Genomic DNA, 14,702 nt, shown 5'->3' with positions numbered 1-14,702 from the left:
CAGCCAGGAGCCTCCTTCCCCTGGCAGCACTAGGCAGGCAGCCAGCAGCCCAGCGAGCAGGGGCGGAAAGGGAAAGATAAATGTAAGCGGGGGAATAGTCCTGCTGTTGTGGGGAACTTTCCTGGCTTCTGCACTACCCTGGTGAAGTGGGCCAGCGAAAGGATCTGAGTCCTCGCTCCCACTTCCTTTACCCAGAGGCCTCCCTGCCCTTGAGGACTCCCCTTCCACTCTCCTGTCTGGCAGAGTCCTCGTAACCCCAACAAGGCTGGGCCCAGGATTCCTGGGGGGCTCAACCCCCAACCCTGCTGCGGTCACCTAGGATAGAGGCTAGCGTGTCCCCACTCCAGGGCCCTCTCTCTGCACTGGGCACTTCTCTGACCCACTGACCATTACGTACAAGTTAAAGCAAATGCAAGTTATTTAATCAACAATTAATCTTAAAAAGGATAAGGGAAAATGGGAAAGGTTAAAGGACACACATCACCCTGCTCTGTGGCAGGGAACATCACAAACCGTGTCTCTGGAACGTCCGGGCAGTTCACAGTCTGCTCCTGGTAAGTCCCGAGCCTTCTTCTCCGGCCCTGGCCGGGCTACAGGCATGCTGTGGGTTGGACACTTGCTCTGGTGGGGGCCACACGCTCTCCGTGGAAGGACCCTCCTGCCCAGTGTCACCCCCGCCCTGTCGGGGTTAAGATCCAAGCCTGGCCTGCAGAGCCCCTTGGCTGAGGCGTCTCCCTGTGCTGGGCCCGCTGCCCAGGGTCCCCCTCGCTCTCCCCAGCTGCTCACCGCACGCAGCTCCGGACTGCTCCAGCCCCAGCCTCACCACTCGGTCTCTGCTGCTCGGCCTCCAGCTCCCTGGGCTGCTTCTCTGGCCCCTCTGGCTCTGGTTGCTGCAGCTCTGCTCCCAGGGCAAGTCTGCTCTCTCTGGCCTGTGCCTCTGGTCCCTCTGGATCTGGCTCCCCAGCTCTGCTCCCCAGCTTAGCTCAGGCCCCTGCTTTCTCCTTAGCTCAGCCCCACTCTGTCTGACCCAAGCAAATCCAGCTCACACAGAGGACGGGACCTCCCTGGCCTCCTGACTCCCTGATTAGCCTGCCCGCCCTGTCATTCAGGCTGACCTGGAGCATTGGCCTCTCCCCATCGCTCCTGGGGGCTGTCAGGCTCAGGGTCCTGATTCCCCATCAACCCTACCCCCTCTTTAGTACTGGGAGCTAGCAACTAAAACTCCCCCTCTGAATGTTAGTAAGGGGGCAACAGTCCCCTTACATAAAGGAAAATAATGAAGCAGGAAGCTGCCTTTTAAAGCTTTGCTTTCCCTGATTGCAAACCCGGGAGCCAGTCACACTCTCCAGCAGGACATTAAAGACAAACCAAGCCCCCCAAAAAAGGCAGAAGCCCGAAGCCACCCAGCCCGGGAAAGCCCCCAAACTAGCAACGTGCTGCTTAAGGAAATGAAATGGCGATTACACACACACAGAAGCCAGTCTGTGCTTGTTCCCCCCTCGCCTTTGGCCATGTCCCACCAGCTGCTCCCCTCCCACAAACATTGCAGCGTGTGCGAGAGTCCGCGAGATTCAAAGCGGGGTGTGTGTGTGTGGGAAGGTGCAGCCCTGGGGACTGGGAGGAGCTGGAGCACAGACACCTGCTGGGCAGGCGGCTGGGGGGAGAGGATGGGCACCCCCCCCAAACTGACAGAGGCCCCCCAAACACAGACACCTTGCCCTAAAGGCAAGAAGGGGCAGAATGGAGAAAGCAGTGGGTGGGAGGCATTGGGGGTACAGGGGACAGTCAGAGAGCCAAGAGGTAATGATTAAATCCATCAGGGATTAACGTGGATGTGTGTTTTTTAGGAATAAAGCAGAGGCAACAACATCCCCAAATCCGCTTAGTTCTGGTCAGTCAAATTGCCTGGATCAACTTGAGACGTGCCTTGGAACTTGAAATTGGAGATGGCTGCCCCGGTAGGTAGATTTTTCCTCTTTTTGCTCTAAGGATCACGGCATAAGTATCCCCCCCACCCCACTCATCCACTTCTTTTATTAAAGTCGTAATTTGATCACTGGTCAGCGTGAAGGGTGATATTAACTCAAGTGAATAAGGAAGAATAAATTGAATTAGCAATTAAAAAGACATGCATAGTCTGGGGTCACATGTCCCTCAGGCTGGAGAATAGAAAAGCACGTCAGAGAAGTAGCGTAACTCAAGTCGACGTAGCTTAGATCTACTTGCCGTGGGGTCCACACCGCACTGGGCTGATGGGAGAAACTCCCCCATTGACTCCCCTTACTCATCTCGTCCCAGTGGGGTATCAGAGTTGACATCCAAGGGATCAGTGGTCAATTTTGCGGGTCTTCACTAGAAGAAACTCCTGTGACCTCCTGGATAGCACTGGCCAGAGAATGTCCCTGAAGTAATCCCTGTCTTTGAACAGATCTTTGGGAGAAACATCCCATCTAGATTTAAAAGTTGCCCGTCATGGAGAAGCACCCTGCTTCTTCCCCTCTGTCCTTTATCCCCTCCCTCCTCTTCTTTACCTAGCTCCTCTCTCTGAAGTCAAGGAAGTGAATTTGGGAGCCTAAAGAAGGTTAATGAAGCCACTGCTCCATCAGTCCAATTCTGAGGGAAAGTGGCAAATGGTGACCAAGAGCACCCAGAGCTAAGACCTGAACCCTCACAAAAGTGGGACTCACACCCATATGGAAGTCTCCTCATAGGTTTTCAAGGGTCAAGTTTTTTAAAATCCCCCCTCCTGCTTTGAAGCCAGGCTGGCTTAGCCGGTGAGTACGCATGTCAAATCTGCGAGGAATGGATTGCTTTTGGATTCACATCTCCAAATAGCGATCCACCTCAAGTGTTGTGTTCCCTTTGAGGAGAAACTCTATTTTTTTCCCCACTGCATGCATCCGATGAAGTGAGCTGTAGCTCACGAAAGCTTATGCTCAAGTAAATGTGTTAGTCTCTAAGGTGCCACAAGTCATAGAATCATAGAATCATAGAATATCAGGGTTGGAAGGGACCCCAGAAGGTCATCTAGTCCAACCCTCTGCTCGAAGCAGGACCAATTCCCAGTTAAGTCCTCCTGTTCCGTTTATGGATACAGACTAACACGGCCGCTGCTCTGAAATCTATCAAACAACAGTATGAAGCCAGCACATTTGAAATGACGTTTGAAGACAAAACACCCTGTGCATGCGGGTAGGTCAGGAGAATGTTTTCCAAGAAAGCTTTCCGAGTTCCAATCTTTCCAGCTTAAAATGAAGAAAGCTTCAACTCTTTTTACAAAAGCACTCAAAGCTTTGTATGCCGTCTCCCGTCTTGTAGCAAAACCCAAGAAGCCGTACGCAATTGCAGAACATCTAATTCTGCTTGTCACTGTGGTTCTTGCAGAAAACACTCTTGATAAAAAAGCAGCCGATACTCTCAGGAAAGTACCGTTACCAAGTGACACCGTGTGTCATAGAATTGAAGAAATGGCTGAGGACATTGTCTCTCAACTTGTAGAGAAACTTAAAATGCCAAAAAAATTTGCCCTTCAGCTTGATGAGCCCCCAGATATTAGTAGAGAAGCTCCACTGATTGCCACTGATATCAACGAGCACATACTGTTTTGCAAAAGTATAAAGGCAAACTCAACCGCAGAGGCCATTTTTAAAATAATTGAGTTTTCTTTCTTCTGAACATGATTTGAGTTGGAATTTATGCAAATTTGTCTGCACTGATGGGGCTGCTGCAATGACCGGGAGAGTGAACGGACTTGTAGCTAGGATCAGGAAAGAAAATCCTTACAGTGCACCCACTGCAAGGATCATACATGGAAGATGAGTTCTGAGCTTCCAGAAGTTTTGAATGATTCTGTCAAAATTGCCTGCTTCATCAATCCAGGCCACGCCATGCTCACCTGTTTCACATTCTTTGCAAAGAGATCGGGTCAGAACCTCAGCAACTGGTGCTTCACACAGAGTTTTGCTGGCCGTCAAGAGGGAACGTACTTGACAGATTGTTTGAATCATGCACAGAAGCTCACGTTTCTTTCTGATCATTCATCCCCTCTTGCCTCTGGTGTTTGACAGCACTGTGTGCTTAGCTCAACTCGCCGAGCTCACCGATATATTTAGCAGGCTGAATGACCTAAATTTGTCCATGCAAGGACGTGACACTAACATTCTGAATCTCTATGACCAAGTGAATACTTTTATCAAGAAAAATGAATTCTGCAAGTCCAAATATGGAGACAAAGACTTTACCTGTTTTCCACTGCTTCATGCATATGTCACTGATGTTAGCATAGGGGAAAATGAGCAGAGGAAAATTAAAGAAATAAAAGTAGATCTTTTTTTGGCTCACTTGACATCTGAGTTCAAGTCATATTTACCCAACATTCAACGCAGCTCCGCTCAACTCGACAGGGTAGGAAACCCATTCCTTTTGTCAGATGTGACCAGCACCTCTCTGCCAGTCAGCAAGGAGCTTCTTGAGCTGTCCTCAGGCTGTGGTCTGCAAAGGAAGTTTAGTGACTCCACGCTAACTCAGTTCCGGTGTTTAGTGCAGAAAGAGTATGCTCACCTTGGGAACCTTGGGCTAACAAGTGAAAAACAGGCTTACGTAAGTACAACATTTATATTCCAATCGATTTATTTTATAATTATATGGCAAAAATGAGAAAGTCAGCCATTTCTCAGTAACGGGGTGCTGTGACACTTTTGTATTTTTCTGTCTGATTTTGTCAGAAAGTAGTTTTCAAATGAGGTGAAACTTGGCAGTCGGCAAGACAAATCAGCCTCCTGAAAGGTGTCCAGTAGTCTGGAATGATTGAGAACCACTGATCTGGGTGCCTTCATGTGAATAGAGGACCATCAAGGTTTAACGACCCTCCTGTGTCACCATGCCTTGGAATTTCCCTCTGAGATGGAGGTAGAAGGACAGTAGGGAAGGCACAGACCAGGCTTACAATCAAAATGGAGATGGTAGCTGGATACATGCACACAGGGAGCTCCGAACGTCAATCCAAACTCATGAACTGTACATAGGTTCCGCAAATCATCACAGTCCCCCCTTCTCCCTTTGCCCACATGCCCTTGCCCATAGCTCTGGCTCATTTTAAGGTCCAGATACTGAAGTTTAGATCAAGCCCCGGTGCAACTTGATCACAGTTGGAACCTGAGTTAGTACATGAAGATGGTGAAAGATCTGCATCTCTACCATCTGCTGTGTAAAGAACCAGACGTCTCAGAGTCATCTCCTGCTTTGGCGAGCTCCAGGACCGTTTCAGCTGTTCCTTCGCTCGCTGAACTGCGTTCTGATATTCTTCAATTCCCTGTTGACAAGGAAATGAGACAGAACCACTTGATCCTATTTTCCTTTAGCCACAAATTCAATACGCCCAAGATCAATTTCCCTTCCTTGCTGGGAACAGGCTGTACAGGTCTGAGCCCCTTTAGACCAGTCTAGGGCATCCATAGTTAACACATCACAATTTTTGTGCCTAGAGAGGAGCACAGCAGCAATATGAGCTCGGTCACCTCCGTCCAGCCCTGATTTTACCGAGGCTGTCAGAGCATGCTTTGCTGTGACCTCTCACACCTTTCCCAATGGGGATGGGCGTTCCCTCATTTTGTCATGTTTGGGTCGGTGGTCGTTGTAGCTGAAACACCTTAAAACATCAGCCACACTATCAGAGGCTCGTTCACCTGCACATCCACCAATGTGATATATGCCATCATGTGCCAGCAATGCCCCTCTGCCATGTACATTGGTCAAACTGGACAGTCTCTACGTAAAAGAATAAATGGACACAAATCAGATGTCAAGAATTATAACATTCATAAACCAGTCGGAGAACACTTCAATCTCTCTGGTCACGCAATCACAGACATGAAGGTCGCTATCTTAAAACAAAAAAACTTCAAATCCAGACTCCAGCGAGAAACTGCTGAATTGGAATTCATTTGCAAATTGGATACTATTAATTTAGGCTTAAATAGAGACTTGGAGTGGCTAAGTCATTATGCAAGGTAGCCTATTTCCCCTTGTTTTTTCCTACCCCCCCCCCCCCAGATGTTCTGGTTTAACTTGGATTTTAACTTGAAGAGTGGTCAGTTTGGATGAGCTATTACCAGCAGGAGAGTGAGTTTGTGTGTGTATGGGGGTGGGGGGGATGTGAGAACCTGGATTTATGCAGGAAATAGCCCAGCTTGATTGTCATGCACATTGTGTAAAGAGTTGTCACTTTGGATGGGCTATCACCAGCAGGAGAGTGAATTTGTGTGGGGGGGTGGAGGGTGAGAAAACCTGGATTTGTGCTGGAAATCACTTTAGATAAGCTATTACCAGCAGGACAGTGGGGTGGGAATAGGTATTGTTTCATATTCTCTGTGTATATATAAAGCCTGCTGCAGTTTCCACGATATGCATCTGAGGAAGTGAGCTGTAGCTCACGAAAGCTTATGCTCTAATAAATTGGTTAGTCTCTAAGGTGCCACAAGTCCTCCTTTTCTTTTTGCGAATACAGACTAACACGGCTGTTACTCTGAAACCTTAAAACTACTGTAGGACAGAGTATAGGGTAACAGACCAGGGCTCAGGCCACATGGGGTCTGTTCCCAACTCTGCTACTGACTATTTCTGTTGCCTTGGCCAAGTCATTTCCCCTCCCTGGTCCTTTGTTTCCCCTCCCACTCTTTGTCTGCCATTTCTACTTGCTGTGAGCTCTTCGGGACAGTGACAGCTTCTCACTGAGTATCTGGGCAGCACCTGGCAGCCCAGGTCAGTGTAGCACCCAGTGCAACGGGCTGCAGTCTTGCTCAGGAGGTCTGTGCAACACCTAGTGTGATGGGGCCCCTATCTCAGTCAAGGAGGGTCTGTGGAGTGCCAGGGTCCCCGATTTGCTCGGGGCAGGGGGGGGGTCTGTGAAGTGCCCTGCCTTATGGAGGGCCCCAGTGTTGGTCAGGGTCTTTGTATAAAGCAATGGTGCCTGGAGAGACTTTCAACTGCCCTTCTGCTCTCCCACCAGAGCATTAAAATGTGGCCAAGGAAAAAAGCTACCGAGACTGGCCACAAGGACGTCATGGTACCAGGTGAGTGAGGACGACTAGCCAGAGACCAGCATCTGATCCTGCACAGAACCAGCCAAGGGGGGAGCAGGGGCAAGAATGGAGGAACTGGAGGGGAAAGTGGGGGGAGATAGAGAAGAGGAGGAGGGGGAGCTGGGGAACGTGAGGAGGGGGGAGCTAAAGGGGACAGAAGCCAGGCCTCAGCCCCCCCAACAGGTCACAGCTCCCCCCACCCTTGGAGTGGTGCAGGGGGAAATCTGGGGGGTTAGGCCTATAGGATCATCAGGGGTCTCCCGTGGGCTAGTTTGCGCTCCCAGGATAAGCGGGGTGAGTGTGGGCAGCGACTCAGTTTCCCCCCTGCCCTTCAGTGCAGTCCTGGCTGTCACTGGGCAGGGGAAGCGGTCCTGCTGAAATGACCCCCCCGCTGGCCGGAGCGCTGGGTAGAACAATCCTTAGGGTCTCTCGTCCCACAGGTCCCCAAAACACGTCCCAGACTGGTTATAACTTTGTGTTAGCAGGAGGGGCGCGCGTAAGACACAGGAGATAACTGTCCCACTCTACTCGGCGCTGGGGAGGCCCCGGCTGGAGAACTGTGTCCAGTCCTGGGTGCCGCGCTTTAGCAGAGATGTGGGCAAACTGGAGAGAGTTCAGAGGAGAGCAGCAAAACTGATGAGAGATTCAGAAACGCTGACCTGTGAGGCAAGGTTAGAATAACTGGGCATGTTTCGTCTGGAGAGAAGTCGGAGCGGGGACCGGATAACAGTCTTCAGATATGTTACGGGCTGTTATACAGAGGACGGGGATCCATTGTTCTCCATGGCCACAGAAGGCAGGACAAGACGTAATGGGCTTAATTGGCACCGAGGGCAATTTAGGTTAGCTATTAGGGGAAAGTTTCTCACTCTAAGAGCGGTTAAGCTCTGGAACTGGCTTCCAAAGGAGGTCGTGGGATGCCCGTGACGTAAGTTCCCTCTAAGCTGCATGGCCGTGCAGCAGGCTATCAAGGGCCGCACACGGGGGGAGAGGTACCTCTCCCCCGTCCCTGGGCTGCTGCAGTGAGAGAGCCCTGGGGGGAGTCCTCTCTCCTTGGGGCAGCCTTGGGGCAGCCGGCACCCCAAACCCCTCATGTCCGCCCCCCCCCAGAGCCCAGCACCACAACCCTCTGCCCCAGCCCTGAGCCCCCTCCCGCACCCTGAACCCCTCATCCCCGGCTTCACCCCAGACCCCACATCCCCAGCCAGAGCCCTCACCCCCCCACCCCAACCCTCTGCCCCGGTCCAGAGCCCCCTCCCACACTCCAAACCCCTCTGCCCCACCCCCACCGTCCATCACCTCCATATTGGTGCACATACAATTCATTCTGCACATGGACGTAGAAAATTAGAGGGAACATTGCCTGTCACTAGAGGTTTTTAGGAACAGGCTTCACAAACCCCTGTCAGGGCTGGTCTAGGGTTCCCTGTCCCTGTCCCTGTGCAGAGGGCTGGTTTAGGTGACCTCCCGAGGTCCCTTCCCTCCCTACATTTCTAGGATTCTGTGATTCTATAACAGGGATCCGTCAGCTGGCACTGAGATGCAGCCACCTCTGGGATGGGGCAGCTGTATATACACCCCACTGCCAGCCGCACAGCACCCTCTAGCGCGGTGTGACTGGGGTGTTGGGGCCAGCACCGACTGAAAGGGGAGAGCAGCCCTCACTGAGCCCCCTGCCGGGCTCCCTGCAGCACCACACCCCTACTGCCCTGCTGAGTCCAATGGCAGAGTCCCTCCCAGTGCTTTCCAGGGAGATCTCCCCTCCAAACTGCGACCCGGCCCACAAAAATCAATAGCAGGCGATGGCTGCGATGGAAACAGCCATAAACCTGCAGAATAAAACCTTTCCTCTGACCCCTTCTGCCTTTCCCAGTGGAGAAGGAGGATCTAACCCTGGACCCAGACACGGCCCATCCCGAGCTGGAGATCTCAGCGGACGGGAAGGAGGTGAAATGCGGGAGTTTCAGGAACGTCAGCTCCAGTCCCAGCCAATTCGACACGGCCAACTGCGTGGTGGCCCGGCAGAGCTTCAGCGTGGGGCAGCACTACTGGGAGGTGTTCGTGGGCCAGAAACCGCGCTGGAACCTGGGCATCGTCTCGGAGGAAGCGGAGAGACGGGGCAGATTGATCCAGAAGACCTCAGGGTCTGGTGAGGTCTTTGCCGAGGGCTACTGGCTGATTGGCTACAACAAGGAGAAGGCCGGGAAGCCATACTGGGCATTTGACACCAACCAGATGCCCTTTGACTGTAGCCCCCACCCTGAGACCATCGGGGTCTATCTTGATTGCACGAGCGGGGAAGTGACCTTCTACAACCCCGATGACCCCGATAATTTGGTCCCCCTGTACTCCTTCTACAATGCTGCCTTCAAGAACGCCCCCGTCTACCCCATCTTCGACCCCTGCTGGCATGACAATGGGGGCAACGCCCAGCCCCTTAAAATCCTGTGAGCGGCTGATTTACTAGTGGGGGTGGGGACCAAAGCCATCCCAGCCTTGGGGCTACCAGCATATACCGCGGGCTAGCCAGCTTCACAGCACTGTTCTGAGAGCCACACTAACCTCACCCAGCGACAAGGCAAAGCCGGCACGGTCAGCTGAGACAGGCCGGGGGGGTTGGGATGGGGCTGAAAAAGCAGCGAGCTCAGACCATGAGATACTCACTCACTACAGTATATTCACCCTCCTTCCCAGAGCTATTGGAGGGGGTTTCCCTTCAGCAACACTCCACCCCCACCAAGGCCCTTCCTCCAATGCGTTTGTCCTGAGAAGGGTAAAAAATGTTTCTTACTATCACAGTATCTAGGTTACCCCTTCCAGAGCCAGGGAAGGACCCCAGGAGGCTTGGCTCCCAGCCTCCCACCCCCGCTCTAACCACTAGATCCCACTCCCCTCCAGCATTGGGGAGAGAATCCAGGAATGGATCCAGATTGCACCTGGTGTTGTCATTCTCACCTGAGCAAAGTGCACCTAAAATGCCATCCAGAGCATAAATGAAGGGACAAGCTCGTGGGGAGGGGTGAATTCTGCTCTCAGACAGGCCGATAGATGTCACGAGTTACCCCATCAGGGACCTCACGGGTGAGTCTGCTCAGCGCAATTGAGGAGTAACTGTTGGCCTCCCTGCAATGTAAAGCCAGCGTAAGAGCGAGGACAGTGAGATTCGGTGTTGACACTGGATTTGATTTACACTGATCCAGAATGCGCTGGCTGCTGTATCCCTTTCTACCGCTGTCTGCAATCTGCTGTTGCCTCTCGCTGCTCCAGCCCAGGGCTTGTGCTTCTCTGAGGATTTTATTTTACTTTGCTCAATAAAGAAAAATATTTGCCATAATTCCCCAGAATCCTGAGTTGTGACTCAGTTTCTCCGTCCAGATCCCTGGGAATCTGGAGCCTGCTGAGACCTGTCCTCGGGTTAACCCTTGTGCTGCTGCAGATGTATACTGTGATGGGGTCCCCCGGGCACAACTTGGAACTGGGGTACCACTTTGCCCTCTTAACTCTCCACCCTGGGCTGTCTCTCACAGTGCTTTGCTAGTGACAAGGAGCAAACCCCTCTGGGCACTGTGATCACTCAGCCATCAGCATTGGAGCCCCACACCCAGCGGAGTTGCATGAAGGCTCCTGAGCCACTCACGAATCACACAGAGAAAGGCACCAGCCAATTCCCCCAGCTCCACAGCCTTGCGCCCCAGAGCTGCACCATCTTCCCCAGTCCATCCCTCCCTCCATGTGGAGAGGACACGAACTAGCCTTTGTAGCCTGCAGGGCCATTCCTAGCTATTCTGGGGTCCTACGCAGCCCCCGCCCCCATGGGCATGGGGGGGGGTGAGGAACGGGCCCCAGGCCTCCGCAGTGGGGTGGGGGAGCAGGCCCCAGGCTTCTCCCTGGGCCTGTCCACAGCATGCAAAACTGGAACCAAAATCCAGCGCTACTGAAGCATCATCCGCCCCTCTCTGGGCTTGATCCCCTTGTCCCACGGGGGCTCCTCTTCCAGAAAACCAACAGCCAGGAGTGGAGCCTATCCCTGGTGCCGGTGCCTCCCAGCGGCGTTAGCTCCGCTCATAGATTTCAAGGCCCGAAGGGACAACTCTGGTGGTCTAGTCCAGGGCTCTCAAACATGTGGCCCATGGAGTTCTTTGCTGCAGTCGCTAAGCTCCACGCTTCCCCCCACATCCACGTGCTGCTCCCTGCTCCTCTGTCTACCTCCAGGGAAGATATTGGGGGGTCTGAAGAGGACGTTGAGGAGATATTGGGGGTCTCTGATGGGGGATGTCAGGGGGTTTCTGGGGTCGGATATTGGGGATCTCTGAGGGGGGAGGTTGGGGAGATATTGGGGGTCTCTGAGGGGGGATATTGGGGTTGCTGAGGAGGGAGGTTGGGGGTCTCTGAGGGGGGAGATTAGGGGTGCTCTGAGGGGGGATGTTGGAGAGATATTGGAGGTCTGAGGGGGGTATTCGGATCTCTGAGGGGGGAGATTGGGAAGATATTGGGGGCCTCTGAGGGGGGTGTCGCAGTTCCCTGAGGTGGGAGGTTGGAGAGATATTGGGGATTTCTGAGGGGGGACATCAGAGGGTTTCTGAGGTCAGATATTGGGGATCTCTGAGGGGGGAGGCTGGGAAGATATTGGGGGCCTCTGAGGGGAGAGGTTGGGAAGATATTGGGGGTCTCTGAGGGGGAGGTTGGGGAGATATTGGTGGGCTCTGAGGAGGGATGTTGAGGGTCTCTGAGGGAGAGTTTGGGGAGATATTGGTGGGCTCTGAGGAGGATATCAGGGGGCTGTTGGGGGGGTTTCTTAGGGGCAACTGAGGAGGTTTTCATGGAGACCTTTGCCCAGGGTAGGGGAGGGTCGGGGTATCACAACACAGGTGGGGTGTAGATGGGGGCAGGGAAGGGACCCGATGCGGGGAGGGCTGTGTCTGCGATTTGGAAGAAAGGGGGGAGTTTTACTTGTCCCCACACACTCCCTCCGCCTCCCTCTTCTGTTCCCCACCAGAGCTGGGTGAGTTCATTCTCACAGACACTGGTGTCATTTACGAGTGGTTATTAATTAGATTTGTGAGGAAGCGGAGGGGGAGAGGGAGGGGGTAATAGCAGCAGGGAGCCCAGATCTGGCCCACGCTCTGGTGATCAGTAGGGACCCGGCAGGGGGCTACGGAGAGACATCAGGGTGAGGGGGGCTGAGTGAGGGATTGGGCCCAGCTCCCAGGGTCCCTGGGTGGGTAGCAGTGGGGTGGGGTAGCGGGAGGCACTAACAAAAGCCCCTCTGGGATCTTTTCCAAAGTGATTTGCAGCTGGCGTTTGGCCAGAACTGGCAGGCTAAACACGGGATTTCCTCGAAAGCAGGGAAATTTTCCAGATATTTATAGTCTGTTACTGGCACAGAGAGCGCACTGATAAAGTTTGTGGATGACACCAAGCGGGGAGGGGTTGCAAGTGCTTTGGAGGACAGGATGAAAATTCAAAAACGATCTGGAAAAACGGGAGAAATGGTCGGAGGTAAATAGGGTGAAATTCAATAAGGACAAATGCAAAGTCCCCCACTTAAGAAGGAACAATCTGTTGCACGCATACAAAATGGGCAAGGACGGCCTAGGAAGGAGAGCTGCGGACAGGGATCTGCGGGTCAGAGTGGATCACAAGCTAAATATGAGTCAACAGGGTAACGCTGTTGCAAAAAAAGGCAACATCCTTCTGGGATGTGTTATGAGCAGGACGCCAGAAGTAATTCTTCCTCTTTACTCCGCTCTGATACGGGATCAGCTGGAGTATCTGGTCCGGTTCTGGGCACCACGTTTCAGGAAGGATGTGGACAAATTGGAGAAAGTCCGGAGCAGAGCAGCAGAAATGATTCAAGGTCTAGAAACCATGAGCTGGGAGGGAAGATTGAAAACACAGGGTTTGTTTAGTCTGGAGAAGAGAAGACGGAGAGGGGACGTGAGAACAGGTTTCCAGTAGGTAAAAGGTTGTTCCAAGGAGGTGGGAGAAGAATTGTTCTCGTTAACCTCTCAGGATAGGACAAGAAGCCATGGGCTTACATTGCAGCAAGGGAGGTTGTGGAATCTCCACCGCTGGGGATTTTTAAGAGCAGGTTGGACAAACCCCTGTCAGGGACGGTCTAGAGCAGGAGTTGGCAATCTATGGCACGCAGGCCAAACACGGCACGTGAGCCAATTGTTAATGGCACGCTGCTGCCTGCCAGACCCACTACAAATCCTACCTGGCCCGGCCCGCTCTTCTCCGCCCCCTGCTCTCTCCTTGCAGGGCAGGCAAGCTTCCCCCTCCCCCGCCTCTTCCCCCAGTGTGCTGGGTTCCTGCCCCTCCTCCGCTCCCTCCCTGCGGCCCATCAGCGATGGCCCTTGCTACGGAGGGGGGGGGAAGGAAAAGTGAGGCGGCAGCATGCTCTCTGCTCTGGGGACCTTGGGGAAGGGGGTGGAATCGGCATATCCCCTCCAGCCCCCTGCCTTGAGCCGCTCAGGGCAGGGGGCTGGGAGCACCCCCACCCTCACCCTCACCCCCCCTCACGCAACCCCCAGCCCCCACCCCTGCACCCCCCACACACACCCCCAGCCCCCCACACCCCATTCCCTGACTCTTGTACCACCCACATCCCCACTCCCACCCTGAGCACCAAACGGGAGCTCCTGCACACACACCCCACATTCCCACCTGCACCCCTCGCACCAAATGGGAGCTGCCCGCGGTACGCACTCCACACCCAAACCTCCTTCCCTGGCCAGACCCTGCACCCCAACCCCCAGCCTGCTCCTTCACCCCCAGCCCTGTGCTCAGTGCAGAGAGAGAGGAAGAGAATGGGCTCGAACCGGGGAGAAGGTAGGTACCCGCTCTATGTGGGCAGGGCCAGGACTCCAGATTGGCAGCGGGCTGAGCAGGGCTGGCAGCCAGGACCCTGGCTGGCAAGAGCCAGCCGACGGACCCCCAGACTGGCAGCGGACTCAGCCCGCCGCTGGCCCGGGGTCCCGGCTGCCGGCCCCGCTCAGCCTGCCACCGGCCTAGGTGAACTGAACCCCAGGCTGGCAGCGGGCCGGCGGCATAAGATCAGCATTTTAATTTAATTTTAAATGAAGCTTCTTAAACATTTTGAAAACCTTGTTTACTTTACATATGACAATAGTTTAGCTCTATAATATATAGACTTACAGAGAGAGACCTTCTAAGAAACGTTAAAATGTACCACTGGCACGCAAAACCTTACATTAGAGTGAATCAGTGAAAACTCGGCGCCCCACTTCTGAAAGGTTGCCGACCCCTGGTCTAGATAATACTTAGTCCTGCCATGAGTGCAGGGAACTGGACTAGGTGACCTCTCAAGGTCCCTTCCAGGCCTGTGATTCTCAAAAGCCCAAGCCCACTACTTCCAGCCTGCTGTCAAGCCCACTACACACTCAGCCTGCTGGCTGTCGGCCTTATATACTGGTTGCTCTCTCAAGGTCAGCTCCTCTCAGCCAATCAGCTTTTCCAGCTCCTTCCCATGACATCATTCCTATTGTTAGGTAAGCTCCTCTCCTGGCGCCATCTTGGATTCTAGACCTTTCTAAGCTCCTCCCCCGACACCACCAGGTTTGCTAGAACTTTCCATCACCTAAGTTATCCCTGTCTGCA

General features: G+C 53.5%; 1 long non-coding RNA gene and 1 pseudogene across 2 annotated transcripts in view; one reads left to right on the top strand and one right to left on the bottom strand.

Moving 5' to 3' along the window:
* Positions 1–4,418: 4,418 nt before the first annotated feature.
* LOC311521772 (tripartite motif-containing protein 72 pseudogene) lies at positions 4,419–9,530 on the top strand (annotated as a pseudogene). Its single transcript, XR_014714684.1, has 3 exons — positions 4,419–4,599; positions 7,007–7,070; positions 8,953–9,530. The product of XR_014714684.1 is annotated as a tripartite motif-containing protein 72 pseudogene (transcript).
* LOC311523014 overlaps positions 4,652–14,702 on the bottom strand; it is a 32,280-nt gene continuing 22,229 nt past the window's right edge. Inside the window, exon 3 of the long non-coding RNA XR_014712242.1 lies at positions 4,652–5,311. This is a non-coding gene — a long non-coding RNA (uncharacterized lncRNA). The remainder of the gene's footprint in view (positions 5,312–14,702) is intronic.

The sequence above is a fragment of the Lepidochelys olivacea genome, assembly GCF_965140295.1.
Source record: "Lepidochelys olivacea isolate rLepOli2 genome assembly, chromosome: 6".
NCBI lineage: Eukaryota > Metazoa > Chordata > Testudines > Cheloniidae > Lepidochelys > Lepidochelys olivacea.
This window is presented reverse-complemented; position numbering and strand designations above follow the sequence as displayed.